We start from the raw sequence: 10,620 nt of genomic DNA on the forward strand, positions 1-10,620 counted from the left end.
CCGTTTGAATTATAAAATTTCAGAGACCAAGCTCAAGACTTTCCAAAACGAAACTGAGAAACAAATACCGTTTCATTTGGGTTAATGAGGCCTAATTGCTTCAAGAAATATTTAAAAAAAAAGTAGAAATTCTTGCGAAATCTAACTGATTTCAAATACACTCAAGGCTCGCAGAAATATATTTGATCACATTTGATGTAATAATCTGTGTCATTTGCTTGCATACTTTTAGGAGCCAAATTCAATTGCAACTTTTTTCGGTTTTAAAATCAATATTGAGATATTAAAATCGATATGAACAGGTCAGGTCCTTCCGACTTCCAATCATTCTATCAAAATACGTTTTTATACCCTCAGCCTTATAGCTACAGAGGCAATATACCATTTTATACGGCCAAAATGTGCCTCATCGAAATGACGGTTTTAGATCCTAGGTCTCTTGGAAGAAATTCGTTTCCGGACATCTGGGATCTGTCTGACTGGCAGGTGCGCATATTAACTCTCTTGGGAAGTATTCGATTTCGTTCGAACTTCGTGAATAATAATATTTTTTATTAAATTCAGATCGAGTTCGGAGATTGGCAATATCGGTAAAAATATGTTTTTATACCCTCAACCTTATAGCTGCAGAGGCAATGTATCATTTTATACGGCCAAAATGTGCCTTATCGAAACTATGGTTTTAGATTCTAGGTCTCTTGGAAGAAATTCGTTTCAGGACATCTGGGATCTGTCCGACTGGCTGGTGCGCACATTTGCTCTCTTGGGAAGTTTCCGATTTCGTTCAAACTTCGTGAATAATAATATTATTATCAAATTCACATCGAGTTCGGAGATTGGCAATATCGGTCCTCCCCTCCTTTTACCTCAGATGCACAAATCGGAATGCAATATAAATGAAAGAGGATGTACATTTTTGAAACCTTTGAATTCTGCAGTATTTTCAATTGGACAATTTTTATTTATTTGTTTTTGTTTTTGTTTTATTTTGGCTTCGCAACTACTTCACTTGGATACTTTTGGTCGGTTGGGTTCAGCCTAGGGAGAAATAAACATTTTGGGAATAGGAGAGATATAGAAGAGAAAAGAAGAAGAAACAGATTTATTGAAAGGGGTGTAGGTAGGTGGTTTCCCTGCCAGGGGATGGCGTTGGCAAACTTGTAAATTATAAAGAGATAGAACGTTTGAGTTTCCACTTCCCACCTGCCGAACAGACATGGGACATGGGCAAATTAGAAGTTCAAACATCTTTATCTCTTCTTCATAGTCACAGTAGTCAGGAACACTGTTGTCCCAACATGAGGTCAGATATGCAGTGATGCTGCAGTGACCAGTCAGTATGCCCACCACGATTCTTAGATCAAACCTACTTAGTGATAGAAGGGAGCTTGTTCTTCTCCTCGAGGTTACGGGTTAGATGGATTTAGATAGCCTGCAACCGGTTTCCAAGTGCCATCTCCTTCCAGCATCTTCGATGAGAGATATTTTGAAGCTGCCAACGTAATTGCTTATTTGTGGTAGCCTCGAGCTAATACAACATCCTCTTCAGTTCCTATTATGTTGCTGGTACCCAACAAAGCTTAATGAGCCCTCGTTTTTCAAGGAGAGATTTCTTACAGTCAAGAGCTGTTCTCGATTTAATGGCACTTGACTTGATAGCTTTGCGATCCGATTGACTATCGGAATTTATGTAGTCACTGGCCCTGTTATGCTATGGCAGAGTTCTTTGACCATTTCGGCTGCCTTTTTAAGTGCAAGAATCTCCGCCGGGAAAACACTGCAAAAGTCATTAAGCTTAGATGAGTGTTTCATGATTGTGTTATGGCATATAACGCCAGCACCGGTACCCTTATCCAACTTGGAAACGTCTGTATACATGGCCAAAACATACAGAGTAGGTTCTCCTCCAGCCCGGGCAACCCTATCAGGCGGATTTTTTTAAATGGGAATTTGGAATTCTGAAAACGTTTCTTAAAGAAAACAACAACAATTTATAACGACATTTGATGACATACTCTTTACAACCGCTGTGGAATAGCTCCTCCTAAAAAAATAGATATTCTATAAAATCAGATAAGTATATTCGATTAGAGCACCCATTATAAATATAAACCCAATTTTTTCAAAAAAAAAAAAAAAAAGTATCTATAGCAAATGGAGATACCTTAAAAGAGAGAAGAATCAGAATTGATTTCAAATTCTATTCTTGAACATCTATTCAATTTCATCCCAAGAATTTTTTGGAGTAAATGGGGTCGTCTTAATAGATGAACCCTATAACAACAGGCAACCGTTTTCAATTTTGAATTATATTCTTCTACTTTCATCCCAAGAAATATTTTATGGCGAACAATGTTAACACAGAGCAGAATCGTAGTATATCTCAATTAAGCCAATCGTTGCGACGGTACCATTCGGTATCACTTTCAGGAATATGTATTCATTCATTGAAGGAATCACCAGACCAAAATTGGTGGTAGTGAAATGTTGAATTAAAATATCTAAAGGAAAGCATTCGCAAAGATGTGAATGTCAATGGACGAAGTCAATATAATATTTTTTTATAATATTAATTTAAATATTAATATTTTTTATAAATTATTTAATGTATATTTTCAGTTGAGTATTTTTTGTTAAGTATTTTATTTTTTACATTATTTATATGATTTTGTATTGTGTTTATTTTTAATTATTATAATTTAATTTTCATTTCATTATATATAATTATGTTAACTTTTAAGCATGCCAATAATTTTTATTTCAAAGTATTTTTTTTTTTAATTTTTAATGTGGTATTTTAATTTATTTCTTTAATTTGTTTTTACGCATATTGTTTTTTTTTAATTATCTTTTATTTTTTTAAATAAGTTTTTTTTTTTTTGCTAAGATTTCTGTATTGAATTCATGCCAAGCACATTCAAGATACTTTGTAAAAGTAAAATGTTCATATTATTTGTAGTTAAAAGTTAAGCCATAATATAGGGCTAAAATTTTCGAAGTAATAACATCAATTTTATTGATCAAATCCCAGTTCTCCACATTCAAATATTTAATTGGTTTAGAAATACGCCACTCCGTTTCTAGTAAAATTTCAATTTATTGGTTCAATCTATATTACAATTTAGGCTTGTTCAGGTCTTAGTTTTCTCTTGCCGCCCAAAGTTTTTCTGCGTGATTCTTCATCAAAAATATAGAAGGCACTAAAAATTGTTTTACAAGTTTTACAGATCAATAAAAACAGATTTCAATAAAATAAATAATTTTTTACAGCAAAAATATACAATAGCCGGCCTTACCGTGTTACCTTGTAAATACACCTTGGATCAAAGGTACACCTTGGATTTTAATTCGTTTCCTAAAAAAATTTCAGTTTCCTAATAAAATATCAACTTCTCTTTTGAATTCTTTAATAGAAATTCATCAAAAATATAGAAGGCACTAAAATTTGTTTTACAAATGTTTAATAAAAAATAAATTAAGGCTTTAAAAGAAGACTAAAACCGGCCTTACCGTGTCACCTTGTAAATACAACTTGGTTGAATCGTACACTTTGAATTTTAATTAGGTTCCTAATAAAATTTTAGTTTCAATTTCCTAACAAAAATTCAATTTCCTAATAAAATTTCAATTTCTGTTTTGAATTCTAAAAACCTCTTTAAGTTGTAGGTTTCAACATAGATCTGAATTTGCTGGAAATTAATATCTTTTCCGCCATTAACAGAGTTAATGGTTACTGAAGTTCAAAAATTGAAGTTGAAAAATTTTTGCTAAAGATCGACCTTCCTTTGTTGCATCGGTTGAGGTGTCCGAACTCGGCAAACAAAGTTTGAATGCAGGATCATAATTTCGAGTCGTTTATATTCATATTTTTTGCCAGTTTGAAGTTTAAACTTAATTTTGATCCGAAAAGGACCACTCCTCCATTGACAGAGTTATTTCAGGGAATTTGTGTATCGATTGAGGTGCCAGACAATTGATATTTTGGTATCGAAAGGTAACCACAACACCTCTCTGAAATATTTTTTTTTCATTTTTTTTAATAGTTCCAAGTGTTGAAATACTAGCTAGATATATGAATGGCGACCATATTTCAAATACCGTTTCAACAATATTCAGAAAGTTACAATTTGGAGACGTCTCAAAATTTGTTGGAGGCTCCTTAAAGTATGCTATAAAATATGAAAATATCAATTTTCATACGACTCTAACATAATGCGTGATCGGGCCTTTGGTGTTGTTATCACTGACAAAGGAAATTTCGAACCAAGGACTTTGAAAAATATTTAAAAAAAATATTATTGCTTAACTAATACTTCCTAATAAGTTAGGGACCTTGTTATACCACAATCGGAAAGGGTGAATAGATATTCTGAAATCATTACCAGTGATTGAGTTGATTTTTTACAAAGTTTCCCCTCTATAAAGCATGCAATTCAAAATTAAACTACACACACCCACCCACACTAGACATTGTTTTTTTGATGCATTTAAGAAATATAACTTTTACTTTTTCGAAAAGAAGCAGACTTGTATGTGTGTGTCACCGCTTACAAATTCTTTTGTCCTTGTTTTTTTTTGTTTGTGTTTTTTTTTTTGCAGATAATATCAAAAAAAGCTTAAATTCTTTCCATGAACATTAAAAAGAAGTAACCCTGAACGTGTGGTATTATTACATCAAACATAAATGTGGTCTAGCAACTACAATGAGTTTTATACACGTATATAACACACGCATACACATCTATAGATAAATATTTCTTAATAATATATAATCAAATCAAACACACACACACACACCTACACAGAACGTCATACACATAAAATCAATATAATACAACATACTGTATATTTCGAATTAAGAGCATTCCAAAAAAAAAAAAAATGATAATATAAATCAAACAACAAAGTAAAACGAACGAACTTAATGAAAAAGGAAGATAACACAAACACACACAGAGACACACAAATACCTATTGACAAATGCATCATGATGTCAGGGAATGGTTACACCATGCCCTCAGACATAAATATGTGAAGCAACAGTCTCCCTGTTGAACTTTTACACTTACACGCACAAACACTGTGACATTGTTGGAATATTTGTTAGATGGATGGATGTGTGACTATTATCCTTCTATCCATCTACATTTATGTGTATGTATATGGCAAACATGATGTGATGTCTTATTATTATGATATGTGTGTATTTGTGAAAATATCCAAACATAACTCGACGAAACAGTCTCACAGACACAGTAAACCCTTAAATATAATTAAAAATAAAGGAAAGGAATGTTAGATAAAATATTTAAACGAAAAAAAAAATACTAAAACTAAAAAGAAATCCATATGCTATATCTTATGCTCATATATAAATATAAATATTCATATGTAGATAGAACATAAATTTATTAATAATAAATAAAAATTAAGAAAAAAAAATAACTATACCTAGAAGACATGCTATAAATATACTCCACAAAGTCAACTCATACTCATATATTGAAATTCTTTTAAATATAGCAAACAAAAGAAAAAAATTATTTGGATAAGCAAACAAAAAGAATTTATAATATTAACAATAAAAAACATTAAACATTCATTTTTTCATAGAATATAAGTTTGAAAATAAAGGCAAAGAAAAATGAAAAAATGTTATAAATATTTAAGAAATAGAATACTGTAATATGAATTACAATTCTGCTAGCTTATGCATTATTATTAGTTTTCATAAAAGCTTAGCATATTGTTTTGTTTTCGTAATGGCAAATTGTTTATAACAATTGTGATGTATGATTATTTTTAGTCTAATTTTTTTGCTAGTTGCGGCAATATGTTATTTTGTATAAACATTTTTTAAAATGTCATCGAAATTGTTATTAAATTAATTATTAATATAAAATATGTAAATTATTTCAAGTTATTAGTTACCAACAAAGAGTAAAATTGAATTTCATTTTTATAATCTCAATTATAAAGAGTAGGTCAGATTAATAATGTCCATTTCTATGCAACATCTCAAAATATTTACCGATTACTCCATAAAATGTATTTTTGTAGTATTTGTACGATAAAATAAGTAAGCCTAAAAGTATGCTACCAAAAACGGACTTTTCAAACGGCTATACAAAACAAATGTTAAAAGATTGCAATTGCAATATGACAAATGAAAAATGATGCCCAATACCCTAAGGAAAATGCCTATCAATAACTGGTCGATGGAGCTATGCCAAAACCTAAAAAACAAGTTTATATATCACTTGATACGGCCGAAACATGCCTCATCGAAATAAAGTTTTAAGTCCTTAGGTATCGTTAGATTAAATCCGTTTCAGGAAAATTGGGGTCAATCTAGCGGTGTCCGTCTCAGGCCGTGACTGGTGCGCAGTCTCGAAGGGAGTGTCCAAACTTGGTACATCATAATATTATTATCAAATTTAGATCGACTTCGGAAATAGACAATATCAGGCCAATGTTTCTAGACCCATCCAAAATTTTAAATAATCACAACTGTTTTCAAATGTGAAATAGGAGTCCGATTGTCTTTAAATTTCACACGTCCGCATATTTTTTATAAACACGAGATCTTGTATGTAGATGGCCAACCCAACCCTTTTAGTGCCTCCCCAAACAAAGGATCAAACATTTGATCCTGCGAATCAAATCAGTAATTCTCTTTAAACGATCTCAATGCTTCACCTTACCAAAGACCTTATGTGACCTTATGGGATTTTTTGACACTCCTTTTGATACCTTACCCACACAATTCATTTAATTACAAGATTCATAAAATGCAAAAAAATAATTATCCGATAGTTCTTCTAACTTCGCACAAGGCAACACTTTTATCAATTTTAGATGTAGTGCGAATTTAGAAATTATCGGCCCATTCCTCCCCACAAATTTAAGAGGTGGTATGTTTTCAATTTTTTCAAAACATAAATATTTGTCCTCAATCATATTCAACTAATATTGTATCGGCGTTTCGAAATTTTATATCCAAAGAACGTTTTTTTGGAGAAATTTGAGCGATTTCTGGGAACCACGCATTTTTATACCCTCCACCATGGGTAGGAGGGTATATTAACTTTGTCATTCCGTTTGTAACACCTCTAAATATTCGTCGTAGACCCCATAAAGTATATATATTCATAATCAGCATAAAATTCTAAGACGATTTAGCGATGTCCGTCTGTCTGTCTGTCCGTCTGTCTGTCTGTCTGTCTGTCTGTCTGTCTGTCCGTCTGTCTGTTGAAATCACGATAGAGCCCACATTATTTGACGTAGACCTTTGAAATTTGGCACAAGTGTGTGTATTGTCCCTAGGATGGTTGGTATTGAAAATGAGATATATCGGTCCACGTTCTGGTATAGTCCCCATATAACGGTACCTCCCGATATTCGGTATTTTGATGATTTATAACACATTTTTCCACGGATTTATCTGAAAATTGGTATTTGTAGGTCATGACGGGTCCCTGAGCGTGTGGCAAAACATTGCATGTATAGGTCCACGTTCTGGTATAGTCCCCATATAACAGTACCTCCCGATATTCGGTATTTTGATGATTTATGCCACATTTTTTCACTGATTTGTGTAAAAGTTGGTATTTGTGGGTCATAATGGGTCCTAGTTCGTGTGGCGAAACATTGTAATTATAGGTGCACGTGTTGGTGTAGCCCCTATATAACGGTACCTCCCGATATTCGGCATTTTAATGTTTTTTGCCACATTTCTTCTAGTGTTTTTTACCCTAGGGTGGAGGGTATTAAAAGTTTGGCCCGGCCGAACTTAATGTTTTTTTACTTGTTTGACAATAATACTGGCACACATCTGGGGAATATTTTTGTAATTCAAATTAACCCTAAGTCAAGTTATTAAATAGTTCTTAAAGGTATTTTCTTCTAAAAATTAAAAAAAAAAAAACACATTTAAAATGTCATCGGATCCGATCAAAATATTATACAAAATTGTTTTTTTTATCTATAGGTCTCAAAATGCAACAAAATTCCAAAACTTTCCTAAAAGACAGAAATCGGAAGAAATAAAAAAGGATTAGGGTTAAAGTCACAATTTATGCAACATTTTAAAAGGATGACATTGAAGACAAAAATGTTCTGCGGAAATTTTCAATATAAATCGCCAAAGACAGAAAAAGTATATTTATATTTAATATCAACAAAATATTTGTGTCAATATTTCCGAAAAAAAAACACAGAAAAATATTTCCTTAATTTTTTGCAACGAAAACCAAAATCGGATTAAAAATCTTAAAAAAATGGTTGAAAGTTATATTAGAAAAGCAAGAGCTGTAAGAGATGCTGTTTACAGATATCTTTTGTTCAGAGACTTATATTAAAATTTTATGTAGAATATTTCTTCCTTTGACACTTTGTCCAAAAAATAAGATTTCTGGGAGATTTTGACTTGGGATGGAAAATGTATTTCTTTACAACTATTAAGCCTAGAGAAAGGGTTTATTCTAGGATTTATTTAAAAATTTGAAAGAAAAACCAAATTAGTGAAATTTGATTAGGGATGAAGATATTTAGACCTACACTATGGCCCATTTTCAATACCAACAATTGTGCAGACCTAAAATGCATCTCAATAACATTTTATCAATCTACATTATTTCTTTTGGAAGCTAGAGAGATTTCCACAAGGGAACAGACACAATATATATACTTTGAGGGTGTCTAAAATGCGTATTTCGAGAAGTTACAAATGGAATGACAAACTTATTATACCCTCCCTATTATGGTGGAGGGTATAAAAAATTTGTTTTGAAAAAAATGCGTTCTTTGATTTTTTATATCACAGTTGTTATACATTTTGCCTATTTAATTACATTTATTTGTTAAACTAAATCTATGTAATAATGCATAAATGATTTATTTAATGTCAAACCGATACAAAAATCTAAAAATAATGAAATGGACCATACATTAAGAAAATAAAAAAAAAATAAAATTCATTAAAAAATATTGCTCCATAATTGTAAAATAAATAAATAATTAAAAAAGTATTTCCTTGAAAAGGAAAGAAAACGCCTTTATGTTAGTGAAGATTTTTTTAAAAAACGCTATATATACAATATTTAAAATATAGTAAAAAAAACACACACATATAACTCACAAAAACACTATGACAAAAATAAATGAATAAAAACAAAATGTAGATAAATATTTTTAGGCTTAAATATATATTAAATAAAAATTTACTTAAAACAAATAATTCCGTTTAAATTTAATAATGTAATTATTTATAATATAAGTATGTTCATATAAATATAAAAAAATAAATATATGGTTAAATGCATCAACTACAACGCTAATTCACATAAAAAAGAAACATACCTACCTATACACATATGTTCTTAAAATAAAAAAGAAACAAGAAAATAAAATATGTACTTAATTTAATAGGAATTAAAAACAATAAAAAAAACTCCATATAAAATGTAACAGTAATTTACATATTCATAATTGTATATATACAACACACACACAGTAACACACACATACATTATGTAACCATAATATTGCATCATTGTGAATAAATGAAATTAAAATGCTTAGCATATAAATCAAATGATAAAATAATCGAAATATTATAAATGACCACACATTTATTGAAATTTAATGAAAATTTTTCTAAAAATAAATCATATATTTTTATATAAGCTAGAATTTTGCTCTAGAATTTGATTCTTAAAATAAAATTAAATTATTCTCAGAGATGTGGTCTCCACTTGCATTGATTGCAATTATTTCAAGACACACATTAATTAATTAATTATTAATAAAATATTGCTTATTTTTGTTAAACACATTTTTTTCTTTTAACACATGAGCATGCGGAAATCTTGGATCTGTCATAAAAATTAACCCAATTTCTAACAGTTTTTCAAAATCGATTTAATTTGCCCATATTGAGTCTATCACGAGGCACATAGTCATTCCAACACAGATGTTTTTTGAAAATTATATTCTTTGCCTCAGAATAGGACTTGGATGTGAGATTGGGATTAATGCTCTCGAACCCTCCCTGGAGCATAGTATGTTTTTGAGAGAAACAAATAAATTGTTATTATTTCTCAAATGTTGTAATGAAGAGGATTCAGATCTATCCAGGGAAACATTAGGAGAAATAAAATGGATACAACCCGTTCATTGGGTCTAGAATAAATAAATAGGTTCTCCACATATTTTCATGGTCCATGTGTTTCAAGAAAAAATTGTGTATTTTTTTTTTAATAATTTTTAAATTAGCAAATAATTTTAAAAAATATTTAAAATATAGAGCTTCAATTAGATTAAAAACTAATTCTCAACTAGAAATCTGTTAATTATGAATTATCTTGTAATTATTTCTTTTTTTTCTAGCTTTTAAACATTTGCTAACTAGTTTTTACTTTGAGAATTGCACATTCAAAATAAGAAAAATCCCATACTATATATAAAATTGTTTGTTATATTTTTAATCTTAAAAAAATTATAAATTAAGATAACTACTCGCTCTTCTCCACTTACATACATATAAAAATATACACAATTACTATCAAGATTTATATATAAAAAAAAAAATCAAAACAAATTTCCATTAAAATAATGCCA

Source organism: Musca domestica, unplaced genomic scaffold (genome assembly GCF_030504385.1).
Source record: "Musca domestica strain aabys unplaced genomic scaffold, Musca_domestica.polishedcontigs.V.1.1 36, whole genome shotgun sequence".
NCBI classification, from domain to species: Eukaryota; Metazoa; Arthropoda; class Insecta; order Diptera; family Muscidae; genus Musca; species Musca domestica.